Source organism: Microtus oregoni, unplaced genomic scaffold (genome assembly GCF_018167655.1).
Source record: "Microtus oregoni isolate MIOR12 unplaced genomic scaffold, Mior012 000050F_003, whole genome shotgun sequence".
Classification (NCBI taxonomy): domain Eukaryota; kingdom Metazoa; phylum Chordata; class Mammalia; order Rodentia; family Cricetidae; genus Microtus; species Microtus oregoni.
Genome location: NW_024543227.1, coordinates 1339767 through 1359670, shown reverse-complemented (window position 1 = coordinate 1359670; position 19904 = coordinate 1339767). Strand labels below are relative to the sequence as shown.

Here is a 19904-nt window from a genome sequence, read left to right as displayed (position 1 = left end):
TTTCCCTAGCACCAGGTTTCTCCCTAAAACCATAGTGACTCTCTCTATCAAGTTCCCTCTTACATTGCTTTCCCACTCCATTCTCTATGACCATCCTGTTCCCTCATGTTCTCCTTCCCCATTGCCTCTCCTTCACCACGGCCTCACCCCCAGTTTACCCAGGGGATTTCATCTAATTCCCCTTCCCAGGGCGATCCATGCATCCCTCCTTGGGGCTTCCTTGTTACCTAGCTTCTCTGGAGCTCTGGATCGCAGCCTGGTTACCCTTTGATTTACATCTAATATACACTTAGAAGTGAGTACATACCATGTTTGTCTTTCTGAGTCTGGGTTACCTCACTCAGAATTTTTTTTTCTAGTTCCATCATTTAACCTGCAAATATCATGATGTCTTTTTTTTCTGAAATAAGAATAATACTCTATTATATAAGTGTACAGCATTTTCTTTATCCCTTATTCTATTGTGAGACATCTAGGTTGTTTCTAATTTTGGGCTATTGGGAATAGAGTGGAAATAAACATGGAATAGCTAGTGACCTTCTGGTAGGTTGAAGTGTCCTTGGGGTATATGCCCCAAGTGCTATATGTGGAATATGAGGTAGTTTGAGTCCCATCTGGAGTACAAGTATTGAAGAGATCAGGATACAAGGAACCTATCTAAACACAATAAAAACAATTTACAGCAAGCCAACAGCCAGCATCAAATTACACGGAGAGAAACTCAAAGTGATTCCACTAAAATTACGAAGAATACAAGGATGTCCACTCTCTCCGTATCTTTTCAATATAGTATTAGTTGACCTAGCTAGAGCAATAAGACAACAAAAGGAGATCAAGGGATACAAATTGGAAAGGAAGAAAAGTCAAACTTTCATTATTTGCAGATGATATGATAGTACATATAAGTGACCACAATAACTCTACCAGAGAACTCCTACAGCAGATAAACACCTTCAGTAATGTGGCAGGATACAAGATCAACACAAAACAATCAGTAGCCCTCCTATATAGAAATGATAAAATAAAGAGAAAGAACTCAGAGAAACATCCCTTTTTGCAAGAGCCACAAATATAAATTATCTTGGGGTAGCTATAACTAAGCAACTGAAACACCTATATGACAAGAACTTTAAGTCTCTAAAGAAAGAATCTGAAGAAGATATCAGAAAATGGAAAGATCTCCCACGCTCATGGATGCTCTTGCATAGGTAGGACCAACATAATATAAATGGCAATCTTACCAAAAACATTCTAGAGATTCAAAGAAATGCCCATCAAAATCCAAACACAATTGCTCACAGACTAATAGAACAATATTCAACTTCATGTGAAAAAAAATTACAATAGTTAAAACAATCCTGTACAATAAAGGAACTTCCAGAGGCATCACCATCCCTGAATTAAAACTTCACCATAGCGCTGTAGTGATAAAAACAGTTTGGTATTGGCATAAAAGCAGAAACATGGACCAATGAATTAAATTAAAGCCCCAGGTATAAATTCCTCTGGGCAATGTGCCTTGCCTTCTCTGAGGAGTAGATGAAGGTTGGGGGGACGGGTAAGAAGAGGGAATGGGCTGAGGAGAGGGAATAGAAACTTGGATGGTATGTAAATGAAAAAAAAATGATTGTTTTCTTTTTAAAAAATACTCACTTTTCTAACTCATCTGAACATACATGAAATATTTATTTAATGATTTTGTATATTGAGACATATACTAGGTGATGTATGAAAAGAGGACATATTTCAGAAAACCTCTCATTTTTGAAACTTACAAAGCATGCGGTGAGATACATAAACATGCAGAAAGTGACAGCACCTTAGGGTTTTGTGAACCAATAGCTACCGCACATTTAGTTATTGCCATAAATGGAGTGATGGACAGTATTGGCAACGTTAAGAAACAAAATGAGCAGCCTGACCAAGATTATAAAAACTGCCTTTCAAGCCCGGAAACTAAGGCGTCTTTTAAAAGAGAAAGGAGGTATGCTAGAGAGGGTTTCAGGAAGCTACTCATACTCTCAAACATGACCGCATATCAGCAACATATTATTATTAATTCCCCATGATACTGGCATGTTGAACCACCTGCAGGTAAAGTTGAAGTAAAATTGATGGGACTGAGTACTTCAAAGTATCATTCATTGTTAGCTTACCATGCTTCAAAGAATATAAGGTTTGTTCTTATAATTGTTGTTGTTATTATTTTTATTGTTATTATTTTTCCTTTGATTGAAAATAGATTGTTTTCTCATGCAACAAATGTCCCAAGAATCCTATCAAAGCACTAAACTCAACCTGGAATCCAGTATGCTCAAAGGACCTGATGCAGACCCTTGCAGAGACTCTGAACGTTGGCTCGGTTCCTCTGACTTCACAAGGGCTTTGATGAAACTGTTACCAGGTGTGGGGATGTAGCTCAGAGGTAGAGCACATGTTTCGCATATATGAGGCCCCGGGTTCGAGCCCCGGCATCTCCAAAACAATACTTTTAACCTTTGATTTTCTTTTTTCAGGATGTTTCTGTGCAAGGTGTCCCAGAATTTAAAGTCCCGTGATGAGGTTATATATGCATAGCTAATTATTGGATAAAATTGCTCATTTGTCACCGTGACAGCAATGTTCATCTTTGTGACGACATTTCCATAGATACCACCATGGTCTGGTGAGTACAATGTGGTCGGGCTTTTAGGGATATGCTTTGTTCACAGAGCGGAAAAAAAAGAAAAGCTCTGCATTCGTAGTGGGGACAGTTTCTCTAATGGGTATGCTTTCTTGGGTGAAAACAAGGGTGAAGAGTTCTTCCTTTGAGAGGAAGTAAGGGAGGGCTGGGCGGAGCCATTCCTGGTTACTAAGGGGGAGGCAGCATTGCGGTTGTCATAGAAACCGGGGTCATTATGGCGACTCTTTTCAAATGGCAACCGGACGATGTCCTGGAAAGGAGCATTCAGTTCCTGGTGTTTGGACTGAGTTGAGCTTATGGATTCCCGGAGGGGAGCACCAGAATCTTTCTGAGGGTTGGGAGGCAGATGCGGGGATTCCAGACCCAAGTAGGACCACTCCTACCTCGGGGCTTGCAGCCTGTGTTTCTCCGGAAGGAGAGAGACTTGGGACCATTCTGCCTCCTCCTGTGCTGTTCTGTACAGGGCTGTGCTGGAGCCATTGTCCAGGAGGGGAGTTGTCGGAGAGTGAGCAGGAGGGAAATGAGGCCAAATGAGCACTCTGTGATCCCGACTTCCCACTCTGTGCGTGAGATTGCTCGCTGACATTTGAGGTTTTCCGTATGTTTCATAGAAATGTTAGAAATGTTTTATCAGATATATGTATTTCTAACTTTTCTCCTAGCCTCAGACTTATCATCTCAATTCTCATCCATGTCTTTGGAAGAGCAGGAGATTTTAAATTGTAAGATCCCACCTTCTCTAGTTCTTCAATTACGGTTTTTATTCGGTGTCTTGTCTGCGAAATCTTTGCCTGGCACTCAGTGACAGGGATTTTCTTCTTGTGTTCTGTTTGACATTTATAGGCTGATTTTTATATTTTTACATCTGTAATTTATTTTGAATGGTCTTCACATATGATACGATGTAGGTCCTAGTTTATATTTGTGGGTTTGGATATACACTTGCCTCAGTATTGCTTCCTGAAAGGCCATCTTTATGCATCAAATTGCCTTGTTTATTTGTGAAACATCAGTTCTCCAATTATCCAATCATGGTACATATGCCAGTAATCCCAGTGCCTGGGAGGCTGCAGCAGGAGTATGGTCAGTTCTTCTCAGCACACACTACACGCACTACACACAAGCTTGATGCCAGCATCAGACACAGGAAAAATGTTGACTCGATATAGGCAGTGGTCTGTAAATGTGTGGATGTGAGCGTGGAATGTTGGTTTTGGACTTTTTCTTGCCAACTTTGATTCAAAAGCATGCTGGTCCAATTACTGTAGGTTCAAACAGAGGTCTCCTATCAGGCAATGCTGTTCTCTAACATTTGTCTGTTTCTAAGGTTTACACAAGCTATATATTTAGTCTACAATGTTTAGAATTATCCACTCAATTTTTATATTTATTCATTTATTTATTTATATTTTTTTGGTTTTTCGAGACAGGGTTTCTCTGTGGTTTTGGAGCCTGTCCTGGAACTAGCTCTTGTAGACCAGGCTGGTCTCGAACTCACAGAGATCCGCCTGCCTCTGCCTCCCGAGTGCTGGGATTAAAGGCTTGCGCCACCACCGCCCGGCTTCCACTCAATTTTTTTTTTTTTTGGTTTTTCGAGAATTTTTAAAAAGAGTAAGTGCTATTTTATTGTTAGTGCATCGAATCTGTAGCTCAGTTTTGAATCAACAGACATCTTACTAATAATGTATTGTTTGAGCCGTGAACATAGTTGTCCTTCATTAAGACAGGTTGTCTCCAATTCAGCAATGTTTGGAAATCTCTCGGCCTATCAGCACTATGGATCTATCTGTCGCGATAATGCACAAATATTTGTACTTTTTGATTCATCTATAACTGCTATTATTTTTTAAACAAATAGATACGTATTGTTTTTTCTGTGAACAAATTATTAAATCTTCTGTAAACTGTCAGGAAACAAGTGTCAATGAAACTTACAAAGGATATATTTTGTTGAAAGCATGGATTATCCCATGATGAAAACGTTATTTGATGTGTAATGCAGTTTGTCGCTATTTTCTTATCGGCATTTACAGGTTATTATTGACAGTCTGAAACAAATGAGAGAAATGTCCCAGAGACAAGTCCATGGCCATCGTCACAGGAATCTCATTCAGACCACATAATTTAGGAGCTCTCACCATCCTGTGTGTGGTCAGAGACGAATCTGTTGTAACGTGATTGTACCCCTTGAGCTCTCAGTAAACACCAGGGAGCTAGGAGAGTGAGAATGAGAGGTGTCGTGTGTGTGTGTCGTGTGTGTGTGTCGTGTGTGTGTGTGTGTGTGTGTGTGTGTGTGTGTGTGTGTGTGTGTGTTTGTACAGGAATTCCTTGGCAGAGGCTGGTCTGCAAAGCCTGATTGATTGACTCTTAGACCTGCAGTGATATGGAGATGGTGGAAGTCGCAGTCCCAGGGCCTAATTACAATTTCCTTTGTGTTCTCTTGAGCCCATGAGTAGCCAATCCTTGGGCCCCCTGTGTTGGACTTACCTAATACCTTGTCACTAACAGATGACGTTGGACCTGACATTTAAAATATCAGAATATGTCTCCTTAACAAAGCTCTAAGTTTCTGCGAGTCAAAGTACTGTGTGTCATCACATAGCAGCTAGTAGCTGAGGTTTCTCTGCTTTACCATAATAGTCTACTTAATATTATCTCCAATGCACTGAAGGAGAGTCTACAGTTTCTTCATTCTGTTATTATAAAAACTTCATGAAACTGTTTCCACATTGTGACATGCAATTTGTACTAACATAAACCTGTCTCACTCATGTTTACTCACATATATTTGACTCCAGAATGAACTCTCTTCTTGCTTCGAGGTGAGAGCTGTGTGTTTACATTGACAATTGTTAGTGTGTGTTGTGTATATACTCATGCTTGTGCAGATATGTCCCTGGTTATATGTTGTGAAAGTTAGTTAATCACTTACTGCTGTGATAGGTTATGTGTTATAATTCTCCTGGTCCTCTTCAATGATGACCTGGTGTGTAGTACACTGCTTACTTATCTCCATAGTTCTTTACTCATGTGCTGACTTTTATCAGTATGGCTCAACACCCATTTTCCTAAACTGTTTTCCTCTCTATTGCCGTTCTCTATTTCCATGCTCCATTTGTCCCAGTATTGGCTAGAGGAATCCTTTTAAGATGGCATCAATGAATATCACAAATTCACCTTAAGCTTAGGAGCTCACAGCCCTGCTTCAGGGAAAGTTTGCCCCAAATTAACAGCTCTGCTCTGGTAGGGGAGGGTTACCCCAGCCAGGTTGTTACAGCTCTCCTTAGATCCTCAGAAGAGTAACAACTCTGCTCTGCTAGGAGAAGCTTTTCCAGTTCTGCTCCCCTCACCTCTGCCTTGCTCCAGTTGAAGTCATTGCTTCTCTGTTCTTCTTAGGCAAAGAAGGTCTCACCCAAGCCTCATTTAAGAGATTCACTGGGAGGGAAGAGTCCAGGAGGTGGCTGACCCTGCAAGAGTGGGAAAGGCAGCTCCCAACTGAACAGGTACAGGGTGGTTTCATGCTCAGTGATTAGCTTGTTTTCCTGCTCTGGGATTGGTTCCTTTTATGCTGAGAGATTGGTTAGTTTGTTTCGCTGATTTGGTAAGTGGAAGAGTGTGTTTCTGTGGCTTTGGTTTCAGGGGCAAAGTGTGTTTATTTCACTGGCCTTTTTAAAACGTTGGGCTCTGGTTTCAGGGCCAGTGAATTGATTCTAGTCTCAGGGTCAGTGTATGTTTCTTTTGCTCTGGTTTCAGGATCAGGGTGTGCTGCTTTGGACAGAAAGGGGTGTTGTTTCCCCTAGAAACAGATATGCAGTCCATTGTGGGCCAGCAAGTGAGTGCTGAGAACCCAGCCCAGGTCTTCTGTAAGAGCAGCAAGTCCTGTTAACCATGGGGCAATCTCTGAAGTCCAAGTCACCAAATATAAAACGTAATTTGTATTTTTCCACTTTTCCCCATAATGACAATAGACATCTTCTTATACTCAGGTAGGTATAAGTTTCATTATTATTTACCAATCCATAAAGTTTCTTTATGTTACTTAGGTTCTCATACCCAACCACTGCCCAACTCTGTCTGCAGAAAAATACAACAATCTGATATTATAGACAAATTTATATATGCTGGAATGTATTAGGATAAAACCAGAGTTTAGAGACATCTGGCCTTCATTCATCTTGAATATATGTTTAAATTTATCTCTTTTGTTGCCCATGATAATTGTTCATTCTTAATATGAAATAGTGTAGCAATGTATAGCTACACGGCAAGTTTTATAATTTAGTTTATTTCATGTGTATATATGCTTGCCTACATATAGGTATGAAGAGCTCATGCATGCCTGTTGCTCATGGAAGCCAAGAGTGGACATTGAATCCCTTGGCACTGGAGTTAACAGTTGAAAACTGCCGTGCTGGTTTTGGGAAATGAGTCTTTGCCTGTTGCCTGTTGCTGAGGTTGTTTTCAATTTCAGTGTCTTGTATATAAAGCTGTTGTGAACTGAAATAAATAAGTCTTTAAAAGAAAATATGTCCTCTTTCTCCAGGTTATATATTTGGGTTGTGATGGCCAGATGACAATTAACATATGAAGAAACAGAAAAAGATTTTTCCAAGTTATCATCCTGTTTTCCATGGCCACCAGCAGTGGGTATTTGAGAGTCATCCTCCACAAACTTGCCAGGTCTTTGTATGACAAGTCTTTATTTCTGAGTATTTTATATGGGTGTCGAGAGTCCCATCAGAATCACCTGTCTCTCTTCCCTAAGTGTTAAGCATGTTGCTGCTGTATGTTTCTCTTAGTGGAGCATCTACTCACCCTTCTGGTCAAGTTTTATTTCCTGAATTGTTTATTTTCTTAGTGTCTCCTTTAGAAGCTTTCTGTATTCTGGATACAGGAAGACTGTCATCTGATATACAATTTCCCACATTCATTTTCCCAGGTAAGAAAAATATGTTTCTATCATATATTTGGAAGAATAGACATTTTCTCACTTTATGGAATTCTTAACACTCCTGTTCTTCATTTAATGAATGGGGGTTTGCCGTATCTAAGAAGTTTGTTTGTAATTCATGAACCTGAACATCCAATTGTATTCTGCTACAAGATTCATGTTTAGGTTGTAATTTGGACTTCTTTTAGGTTTATTTTCCCTATTTACTGAGGGTCTGCCTGTATGTCTGTGTGTGCCAAATACACGTTTGAGTGCAGATGCCCACTGAGACCAGAAGAGACTGTCAGTTCCCCTGGATCTGGAGTTACAGACATCTGTCACCCATCATATGGGTGCTGGAAACTGAAGTCAGGTCCTCTGCAATAGCAAAAGGCACTCTTAACTTCTGAGATGTCTCTCTAGTCCTGTGTAGATCATTTGTTCATTCTCGATTGACTTTTGTATCCTGCGATATACGTTTGTCTATATTTATATTTGTGCATAGGGAGGTCTGCTTGTCCCAAAATAAGACAGAAAGACAGGGCATTGAAGGGGATATGAGAGGGAACACACAGCCCCTCACCCTGTAATCATTTTTACATTTTTCTGACATTCAAGAAACCTCAAGCCAACTGATAGAGCCAAAATTACCTGCAGATATGATGCAACTATTCCTAAAGACATCCCAAATAATGTTTAAAAATAACAACAAATAAACTAGAGTCTGAAGATAGGGTGTCAGGAGCTGTTTCCTCCTGAAGTCATTACAGGAACCATCACCCTGGGGAGTCTGCAGAGAACCCCACACCCCTAATTGTGTTAGGAATCGTTCTATTGACAGAGCCTACCCCATACCCAAATTGGCTGTTAATGGAGAGCTATCTGTTAGTGGAACCCGCCCCACATTCCAAACTATCTAGAGAACTAGGTGTGTCAACTCCTAGTTGTGAGTTCCCCGCCTATGTGATCTGACCGAATGTAACCTCCTGGCCTAGTGACCAACGTGAACTACGTGAACCATGCGACAAGAGTCCAGGCCCCTGTGCCCCCCCCCCTCCAATTCCTTACCCTATATAAACTGTAAACCTGTCTCTAATAAGCGCAGGCTTCGACAAATCTACCTAGCCTTCTTCCTCTTTCCCCCCATATCTTCCAGATAGTGCCTCTCCGGGACCCTGGAATAGCTGAACTGCCAGGTGGGTTACAGACCCTAGACTGAGTAACCCACCCAAAGCGGTTTACAGTGGCGCCCGAACCAGTGACTCGGAGCACGGCCAACTATTGGATGAAGATGGGCGGTCCCGGGACAACAACAAGAAGAAAAAAGAAGATTCTGTGGCTGTAGAACTCAGACACATCTGCAGAATGAGGTAGGCGCAGGATCACTGTCGTCCAAAAAGATATGGGACTTTCAAAGGAAGAGAAATTCATACAGGAATTTGCGCACGCCTTTAATCCCAGCACTCGGGAGGCAGAGGCAGGCGGATCTCTGTGAGTTCGAGACCAGCCTGGTCTACAGAGCGAGTTCCAGGACAGGCTCCAAAGCCACAGAGAAACCCTGTCTCAAAAAAAAAAAAAATCAATCAATCAGGGAGAGAGGAGTAAGAGTCAAAAAGAGAGATTTATGTGTTTGCTTTATGTGTTTGCTTGCAGACTCAAAAGGGAGTCCCTCGAGGTGCGAGAAGTTAGGGTACAATCCACACAGCTATGCCTGCCAAGCAGGCTGGCTGCTAGGGCTAGAGAGCCTATGTCTTTAACCCCCTGCCATATGGAGCAAAAGCTGACAGGCAGGTTTGCTATAAAGGAATCTAGACTCAAAAAGCTGCAGCTTCATTTAGGACAGTAAATATGCTTCTTTTCCATTTTTAAAAATCTTGTTTCTTGGTCAAAAATCTTTAGTTTGTAGGTGTCTAAGTTTATATCTAAGGTAGATTAATTTCAGTACTGTGTTTCTGTAAAAAAGTTTTAAAATCAAAGATTGTAATACATTAAGAAAATTTTTAAAATTGTTTAGGCTATCCTGAGTTTTCATTTCTTTCTCATAAAGTTGAGGTTTGTTCTTTCGAGTTCCGTGAAAAGTTTTGCTATAATTTTAATGAACATTTACATTAAAATCTGTATGTGAGTTCTGTGAAAAATGTTGCTATAATTTTTTTTAATTTATTTATTTATTGTGTATACAACATTCTGCCTCCATGTATGCCCACACACTAGAAGAGGGCACCAGATCTCATTACAGATGGTTGTGAGCCACCATGTGGTTGCTGGGAATTGAACTCATGACCTCTGGGAGAGCAGCCGGTGCTCTTAACCACTGAGCCATCTCTCCAGCCCGTTGCTATAATTTTTAATGGACATTTACACTGAATCTGTAGATTGCTTTCAGTAAAATTGTCATTTTTGCTGTGTTTCTTCTGCTTTCCCAAGAAAGTAGGGGATCTCTCAAGATTTAAAATTCTCATACAAGTTTTTCCATTTGTACGGCCCGCTCTTGGGTGGGAGTCGTATTGTTTCAGCTTGAGGTTCTTTCCTGCTGACAGGTGTTGCTCCAGGCTAAACTGCTGAGACTCCAGCCTCTCACTAAATTTATCAAGGGCAGGAGTTATACTCTACCAAGTGATAATGGTTAAAAATAAAAAACATTTCTGCCTTCACACGCAGAGATTACGGGACTCAAACTTCTGTCTTGCTTGCTTAAAGTTATTCCAAGATATTTTGTGGTATTCATGGATACTTAAAAGGATGATGTCTCATTTATCCTAGGTGTAAAAGAGGTACATTTGGGTTATTTTCAGATTCTGGCTATGATAAGTAACTCTGCTGTAAGCAAGTCTGAGCCCATGGTCTTATGGTTAAACAACTTTGTATTTAGGCCCAAAAGGGTTATTGCTAAGTTTTGAGGTAAATATTTGCCTAATTTTAAAAAAATAGACATAATGGGGGTCCCCCAGTGCTGGGGAGACTCTCACTCAGGTCTCCCCATGGCTCGCTGGAGGCCATCCTTGCTGAGGTAGTGCACGTGGCTTTAGTTGGGGGGGGTGGGGGGAGGAGTTCAGCCTCTAGTGACCTAAAGAGAAAATTTTTGAAAAGGGGCCACAGCCCAGTGGTCCAGGAGGGTCATAAATTCCAAAAATACAGTGGTGGTCGCAGGAGGACAGCTGCCTGCCTTGGGACCACTCCCAGGGTCATAATCCGCTAGTTCCTAAAACAGTACTGTGATAATTGCAGCTGGAAAACCCGTTTTTCGAGGTAAAGGTCTGGCTTTGTCTTCAGACAGTTCCTGGTACAGGGTCGCTGAACAGGCTAGTCCTGGATTTTTGATCCTTCTCTTCCTGATGAGGGAGTCTGGTTTATCCAGGTTTTTCAATACTATGTGTGATCCAAAGGTGACTGTCAGTTTGCACTTCCAGCAATGGAGTTTTTTCCCTACCCACATTTTCTTAAGCATAAATTGTTAGCAGTAATTTTTAATCTTGGTCATTTTTGCAAGGATAAAATAAAATCTCAGAGTTTTGGTTTGCATTTCTCTGAGGGCTAAAGGATGTTCTGCTTAAACATTTTTTAGGTGTCTCTCATTTTTAAGTTCGTCTGAGAGTTTTCAGATTAGGTCTGTAACAAATATTCTTATTGGATTAATTTTTAATAACTAATTTCCTGAGTTCTTCATATATTTTTGAAAGGGATTTATGGTAAGTAAAGATCTTTTCCCACTCTATAGCCTTGTTATACAAAAGTTTCTCAATTCAAGAGATCTAGTTTATGGTTTCTCACAATGTTTGTGCCACTGAGGCTGTGTTTGAGATGTGGCAAAGTGTACTTCAAAAAATTTTTTCTCTGTGAGGTTCAACATAATTTTTATATGCTGAGGCCTTTGGCTCATTTAAACTTAAGTTTTGTACATGGAGATGAATATGGATCTATTTTCATTCTTCTACATGTTGGTGTCTAATGAGGCCAGCATTATTAGTTAAAATGCTTCCTTTTTCCATTTTCCTATCTGTAAGGCAGACTTAAAACTTAAGAGGAGGATAGCTTGCAAACTTTTGGTTGGATGTCCAATGGTTAAAGCTCTAGTTATAATAGTCTTATGAGGGACCTTGAGCCAATAGATAAAATTCTTACAAAAAAAACAGTTTTCAATAGAAAGCTTAAGCAAGCTGCCTAACAGATACTCAAGCAGGTAAAATATAAATCAAAAGGTAAAGTATGCAATAATCAACAAATACAGTATATTAATTATAATTCAGCTATGGCAAGTGTGTATATTAAGTACAAACTTATTCTACAACAGTTTTATAAAAAAATGCTGTTTGTGGCTAAACCTTCCCAGTTTTGCCAGTTAAGATATTAAACTCTTAATTTAAAACAGTAGCCTGTCTGATACAAAAGGACAGGATAAAAGCTGAAAAATTGTTTGACAGAATATTGACTATGATCAGTGTTTCTTATACTAAACAATAGATTCATTGATAATTTTAAGACTGATTCCTGGACAATTGTCTTTGCTCAATTCAAAGGCAAAAACAATAATCTTTTCCCAGATCATTGCTACAATTCACACAACTGTATTTTGCTAATGTTATAGCAAAAAATCCCTTAAAGGATTTTATGCTAATTTTTAGCACATTTCCCCAAATTTATTTTTGTTTTTATGCTTATATCAAATACAAAAACATTCATAATATTATAGAATATTATACACTCACTAGGAATGTTGATAAAGATATTTGTTTATTCATTCACTTGGAGTTCTTAAGTAAAACAGTATAATAGAAAATAAGTTAGAAAAGACTGTATATTCCAAAATCCTAAAAGTGATCACTTAGGGGCAGTATAAAAATACACAGAGCATTGCTATCATGAAAGTTAACTAAACCGAGGCGCTTGTGTGAGCCCCCATGCTCACATTCTCACTCAGGCTTCCCCCAACGCCTCAGCCACACCCCCTCCCACTACTCCTGCCCCACTCCAGGCCATGTGGGCTAGAAGTTACTTTCTCATACAATCCATTGGGTGTCCACAGTATTGGGGTGGTAGTCCGAGGCCAGCCTGAGACCCTTCCTGTGTACACACAGGACTCACAGACTCCCACTGTCCCACACAGGTCATCTGACTGTGACCTTGTCCAGCTCTTCCCTCTCAATAAGAGAACCAACTACAGAAGCCTGAAAGGTCTGTCAGCTATGAGGAATAGGTTCACAGCAGAGGTCTAAGTGTCACGGTTAGGCCACAGGAGATATCCATTTCAGGACCCTAAGAATATTTTATTAACAATTAACAAGTTTTCCTCTTTTTATGTGTGGTATTAGGGCAAGAACAGGTCTACGGGACTTCCTTCTAAGGGGCAAAAAACCCCAGTCAAGAACAGCGAAGCTCACGGTCTCTGCCACCAGGTGGCGTCATAGAGCAGTCCACAAGAACCTGGATGGGTGGTGGCAGCCACTCTACCTATCTCCTCCCTCCTCCTGGCTCCACAGCTGTCAACAGCTGACCCAGAAGAGATGAGGTAGGGCAGGAGGGAGTTTTCTTAGCCCTGGCAAGACAGAATGAAGACCCAAACGCCTTTCTTCTCCTTCTCTTTTAATCTCTTTTAATACCTAGATATAAAGATCCCAGAACCGACCACAGTAACAACAGCTGCATGTTGGCAGGTCCCTTCCAGGGCTGTCCTGAGCACCTGCCACGTGCCCAGCTCGCAGGCCCCGTTCTAGGAGGAGCTGGGGCTAGGGACTGCCTTCAGCCCACAGCCTCTCAGACCTCTGTTGGAAATGTGTGGTCCCAGTGGAGGAGGTCTTCCCTTGAACCAAGATGAGGGTTATTACTTGTGGAGAAACTTCATTTTATTGCCCAGACCCTTTAGGAACTTATTGACTCCGCTGTGTTCTCCGCTGGGCAAGGTTTCGAGGTATTCCTGGGCTCGGACCTCAAACAGACCTTTGGCATCCTGCCTGCGTAGTTCCCGCTCCTAGATGAAGCCACGGAAAGTCTGGGTCTCCATGAAGACCTGCAGGAAGCGGCGCAGGCTCTTGGAGGAGACAGCTTTTCTGAAGGCCTCTCGCTGCAGGCTCCTCTCCTCGTCCGAGGTCAGGAACGAGGAATAGTGGCCCACAATCTCCACGAAGAATCGGACAAAGGCTTCAGACGCCACCGCATTCAAGGGGCTGAACTCAGGGCCATGCACGCAGTCCAGTGGGCCTCCATCCTAGTCACAGGCCAGGTCATTCCTCTGCTCCAGAATGTGTTCCAGGGCTACCTGAAGCTTCCGGGGCAGAATGGAATCCTCGTCCTCCATCTGTCTGAGGAACCGATCATTGATGAGATCGACCACAAGGACCTCTTCCAGTGGCAGCTCCCTGAGCAGCGGCAGTGAGCTGGAGAGCAGCCCGATGAGGAAGGGCGTGGGTGAGCACACTATGTCAATCGTGGCGGGTGGCAGCACTGGGATGTAGGTGTGCTGCCAGCTGAAGGGGTAGATGAGCGCCACCACGGCATGGCAGCACTTGGACAGCGTGCTGAGTTTGTCCGCAATGAAGATGACCCTCCTTTCCAGGAGCAGGGAGGCAAAATCACTGATGAGGTGCCAGACGCTGAGGGAGGAGAACAGAGACTCAAAATCCACGTGCTCCAGCCGGGAGTCCAGGGGCCAACACAGCTCAATCACAACAGTCCCCGAGCTTGGCAGGAAGTTCTTGACAACGATGATTTTGCCCAGGACTGGGAAAGGGGCTTCCATGATGCTCCTCATGAGGGGCTGCACCAGAGCAGGGGAAATGCCTCTTCTCTTTTCCACCTCATCCAAGAACTTTGAAAAGAGGCTGAAACATCCCAGATGGCTCACAATGCAATAAACTTCAGGAAGCCTCTTCCCTTTGCCTCCAGGCAGCAATCTTTGGCAATAACCGAACCTTCTGCTCCCGTCTTCTCCAGTTAAGACAAATGAGAATGTTTCACTGGTAAACTCCTGGATGGAAGCCCAGTCCTTGGCGTCAGGAAAGCAGAACTGGGGCATTGCCTTCAGCTGGTCCTCAGCCTCCCTTATGAACTTGAATGACTTTTCTAACTTCAGAGGAAACTGCTGGGTGAGTTCTGGCACATAGGCAGCCCCTGCCTGCTTCTTGTGCAAAGACACGACCACAAAGTACTCGAAGAGTTGCCTCTACTGGTACTCGCTGAGATCCCGGTCAAGCGTGGAGTAGCGAGGGGCCTGCTTCAGGCGGGACTTCACATTGACCAGGCGCTGGCTGTGGGCTTTCAGCTTCTCCTCGGTGTCGCTGTCAGACTCGCTGTTCTTGTCTGTCACTTTTCCTGAGTTGCTCTCCGTGGACTGGGATAGCCTCTTCACCCGTTTCTTTCCTCTCCGGGCCTCATAAAAGGCATTGATCCGCAATACCAGCCTGGGGATCTTTTTCTTCTTCCTGCCATTCTGTAGGTCTCCGAGGTTAAAGAAAGTGTCATCCGGGTTGCTAGCTGTTTAGGGGGGGGCTGGCTCTCACTGGGGACCCAGCTCCCTCCCGACTCAGCTTCTGGGTGTCCAGCAGTTTGAAGTTTCTTCTCTCTGAATTTTGCCTGAAAAATGCAGACTTGGACAAGGATTGCTTGGTGAAAGTGTCCGGGATGGAAGAGGTGGGAGATCCAGGGAAAGTCAAGACACACTTCTTGCCCAGGCAGCGGCCATGTAGCTCGATGTCCTCATACGGATTTTCCTTCATAGGTGGATCTAGAATGTCTTCGTAGACGTTCTCCGATAAAGTGCATGTGAGTCCCAGCTTGGTCTGTGCGTACCAGTCCACCCTGCTGCTCTCAGAGGAGGACTGCAGTAGGTCTTCAAACTCATAGGACTTCCTGTGGTCAGCACTGGGTCTCTGCTTCCCAGTCCACAGTCTTCTATTCACGGAAGTAGGAGGCGGGGAGGAGGGTAGCGGTGGGGGAGGGGGAGGTAAAGTGGGCAGGGGAGGCAGGTTTCTCTTCTCTTTCCTGAAGCCAATGCCTGAGCTCCCAGGACTGCTGTCCTTGTCCCCTTCTCCTGCATGTTTGAACGTTCTGCGGGGCTTGGGAAGGGGGTTGATGAAAGGCTTCGGGGACACTGCCTGGAGCCCGGGTATACACTCTCCTGGCCTTTACACTTCTCTGAAGCCTCAGCCCCTGGCTCCTTGTCCTCCAAGGGGTGGGCCCTGCGGCCAGCTGCAAAAGCACCCCCACTTCCAGGACTCTCGGGAATGTGCTGGTCCTCTTCTGCTTTGTCAGGCAGACAGTGTGGGGAATAACAAGTCCCCAGCAACTGGGGGTTCAAACCAGCAGAGCCATCTTTCAAGGCCTTCTCCAGTCTCCTGACCTGTTTGAGCGCGGAGAGGTGGTCACTCTGAAAACGCAAGTCACTGGGCTTCAGCTCGACACCTCGGCGCTGGCTGGGCTCCGGCTGCCCATCACTCTGCCTCAGGCCTGGCCACCGGTCTGTGTCCTGACACGTGGTCTTTGCTGTCCTTCTGCTGTCATTTTCCAAGCTCTCTGTTTCAAGCCTCAACCCATTCTTTGTTCTGGTGACCTCGCTGCCTCTCCGCTCTACCCCGCAGGGTGGCAAGTAGTTCTCTTGGCCCTCCGTTGGCCTGGCAGGCTCAGGAGTAGGTGGCTCCTTCTTGCCTTCCCACTTGGATATCTTGTCCTTTATGCTGAGGGGCTCGGTCTCGGGTGGATGGCCCAGGCTTCTGGACGCTGCCAGGCTGCTTCTTCGAGGGCCTGCTGGCCTCTTTAGCACCGAGGTCTGCAGCCGGGCCATTGATGATCATACTGGAGCCGAGCATGTCCACTCTTGCCTCCAGCATGAGGTTGTGGGGGTTCCTTGGGGAGCTCCTTCCCAAGGGCAGTGCTGGATTAGACTCTCGAGAAGGAACAGATCTCCCAAGTGGCCGCCTTCCAAGAACTTCCCCAGCCTTTGAACCCTCTGCCTTGATCCTCCCCGCAGGCGGGTTCCTGGGCGCATATTGCTGATGCCCATGGCGGCGGCAGGGGGGGGGGGCCTGGGGGGCCAAGGCCTGCTGCCCTCAGCGCCTTGGTCCACATGGCCTCCCCCGCTGCCACTAGCTCCTTGGGTCCCTTGCGGGCGTGCCTTTTATGCTAAATTTTACAAATGGCTCTTCCAATGGAAGAACTGCATATAGGGCTAATAAAAAAAATTGTGGAGCATAACAAGGGTCCTTCAAAGCAAATCATAAAAGTTGTAAGCAGATCCTGATGCAAACGGATCTGACATGATAACACCAAGCTGACCTTTGCTAGGGCAAGGTGGAAAAAGCCCTTACAATGCATTATGAAAAAACCCGACCTATATATATTTGGGGTCGATGATATGTTTATGCTTTTTTCACAGAAAGAAAATAAAATCTGGACCTGGATGATGTTGAGGCTGCAGACGCCCCACAGAGGTCTTCCAGAGGCAACTGAGGAGAGGTCCTTGGTCCGGCCTTTCCTGCCCCCAAGGAGAGGAGTGCCTGATAACAGAACCTGCTGCTCCACTCTGCAGGGTGTCATACTGCCTCTAGAGAGTCAGGGAGACCCGGCTGAGATAAGTGCCAGGATATGCTCCAGATAGCTGAATCCAGCTCACCTCACTCAGAAATCCCACCTGCCCTGGAGCACAAATGCTAAACTGCTTCTGCAGCTTGAATTCTGGTTTGCTTTGGAGCTAAGGTGCAGACTAAACAATTGTTTTAATCTTTGGGACACAAAACTCATTTTAATTTAAAATATTAACCCTTCTTCACTAAAGAAGGGTGAAGATTGGGGTTCCTGTCACTGTTGCTCAGAGACTGGAACTGGGTGCTGGAAACTGAAGTCAGGTCCTCTGCAATAGCAAAAGGCACTCTTAACTTCTGAGATGTCTCCCTAGTCCTGTGTAGATCATTTGTTCACTCTAGATTGACTTTTGTATCCTGCGATATACGTTTGTCTATATTCATATTTGTGCATGGGGAGGTCTGTTTGTCCCAAAATAAGACAGAAAGACAGGGCATTGAAGGGGATATGAGAGGGAACACACAGCCCCTCACCCTGTAATCATTTTTACATTTTTTTTTGACATTCAAGAAACCTCAACTCAACTGATAGAGCCAAAATTACCTGCAGATATGATGCAGTTATTCATAAAGACATCCCAAATAATGTTTAAAAATAACAACAAATAAACTAGAGTCTGAAGATAGGGTTCATTCTTTTATATCACTGGATGTCTTCCAGAGGATTCAGGGTTGATACCCAACACCTACCCGATGGTTCGCAACTGTCTGTAACTCCAGTTCCGAGAGATCTCATAAAGTCTGGTACCCTCTGTGGGCTTTAGGTACTCACGTGGTGCACAGACTTCCCTGTGGAAAAGCATTCAAAAGCAGAAAATAAAAAACACAGTTATGCTTACTTAGGGGCAGAGTACTTATAGCCTTGAGATGGATGATGATAGCACTACATTCTCTCGCCTAAGTCACATAATCACCTTACAATTTAATTTACTGAAAGAAATTTTAAAAGGAATAAGCACATTTAAAAGCATTGCTTTTTATTTTCATTTTTTACTTTTTAATAAGCTATTGAATATTTTTTCCTAATGGAAAAATAGAACCCATTTAAAGAGTAAAAATATTCTTATAGTTAATTTAAAAACCTGTATATAGGCTTTAATGTAATTTAATCTTGAAATTTTTTGAATTACATTCTTTCAGCAATGTAACTTTAGAGCCATAAAAATCCTCCCATTTCTCCCTCTCCCACTGTACCTCCCTCCCTGCCCACCTCACATACCCTTTGCAATGACACCTAATCTCAAGTCTCTCTCCAGTCCACTCTCAGGCCATCATGCAGGAGCCATCCTTATTCTGTGTGAGCTTCTATCCACAGGATTAATAAGCTCACAACCTTTGCTTCATCCTGGCTGTTTCTGAAATTCTTTACTGCATCCTAGATTCATCTTTACCAGGGTCAAGGTCATCAAAGGGACAGGGTTATCCTCAGGCTGCTGGTCACTGTGCTGGGCTGTACCTCCCTACCACCACCAAGAGTCCCAGAAAACCTCGTGAAGAGCATATGTTTTGTTCACTGAAGTGTCTTTGTGTCTTTGCTAAAGGTGTCCCCTACACATGTGTGACTCTTCTGTCCCCTTCATATTCTTTTCTGTCTTATTGTCATTTCCAATCAGGCACACTGTCTACATTTCTCTATGTTTATAAGGAGTCTGGAAATCATGTGTTCATCCTCCAAGTTTGTTCCTTTATAAGGTTGTTTCAAGCTGGGGTTTTTCATATTCACTGTGAGTTTCAGATTAAGCCCATTAGTTTATGAAAAGTCTGTTAGAGTTCTGTTGGTATTGCACTGGATCTATAGGACTGTATGAGGAGAACAGACACCTGTATCTTCCATTGCATGAAGGTGATTGTAGCGTGAGTTCTAATTGGTCTTAATAATAAAATCTGGAGTCAGATATTAAGTGGTTGGAGCTATAAGATCAGAACAGCAGAGCAGCCAGACACTAGTTCTTTCCTCGACAAAATCCTCAGACCAAATGGAGCATCCTGTCTCTACAAGACCTCAGACTGACTGCCTGGATCTCCTATCTCCTCCCACCTTATATTCCTCTCTTTTCCCAGCCACATTCCTTTCATTCTCCATCTCCCTCGTGCTGGGATTAAAGGTGTGTGACACCAAAGCACTTTGATGAAAGATGTGAGTCACCACTGCCTGACTCTGTTTCTCTTTTAGACTGGATCAATCTAATGTAGCCCAGGATGGCCTTGAACTCACAGAGTTCTGTTTCTTAAGTGTTGGGAAAGGTGAGTGACAACACTGCCTGTCTTCTGTGGCTAACTAGTGGCTATCTGCACACACTGATTCTCAGGCAAGCTTTATTGTCATGGAAGAAACAAAATATCGCCACAGTCGATGAATCTATACATCTTTACTCTCAGCAATGAGTTGTCCCATTCAGTGTCTAGGCACTACAGAGAAGTGGGCAGAGTTTTCCTAATTATTTCATATTTCCTGATGCTATCTCCAGTGACAGGGATTTTAAATTACAGCTTCCACACATTCATTTCACTGTGGTCAGCTGTCTGTGTTAAATTTAGACAGAGTTATTGATGAATCTTTTAGGTTAAAATATTTAATTACATTCTCTATGATGAAAATGTCTTTGATGCTAACATATATTTGCTGTGTTTAAAATTCAGTACTTTGAAGTTGCAAGTGAATTATGAGAACAGAAACAAATGTCCAACACCCAGTTTGGGGGAAAATTTCTAAGGCAGCCAC

The 19904-nt window shown here is 43.3% G+C and overlaps 1 long non-coding RNA gene, 1 other non-coding gene and 1 pseudogene across 2 annotated transcripts; 2 read left to right on the top strand and 1 right to left on the bottom strand.

Moving 5' to 3' along the window:
- Positions 1-2408: 2408 nt before the first annotated feature.
- On the top strand, positions 2409-2480 carry Trnaa-cgc. The gene has a single exon. It is a non-coding gene; the product is annotated as a tRNA-Ala (tRNA).
- Positions 2481-3098: 618 nt separating this feature from the next.
- On the top strand, positions 3099-6500 carry LOC121436799. The gene is made up of 3 exons (XR_005972807.1): positions 3099-3245; positions 6080-6186; positions 6437-6500. It is a non-coding gene; the product is annotated as an uncharacterized LOC121436799 (long non-coding RNA).
- Positions 6501-12320: 5820 nt separating this feature from the next.
- Positions 12321-16828, bottom strand: LOC121436774 (annotated as a pseudogene).
- Between the last annotated feature and the right edge of the window lie 3076 nt (positions 16829-19904).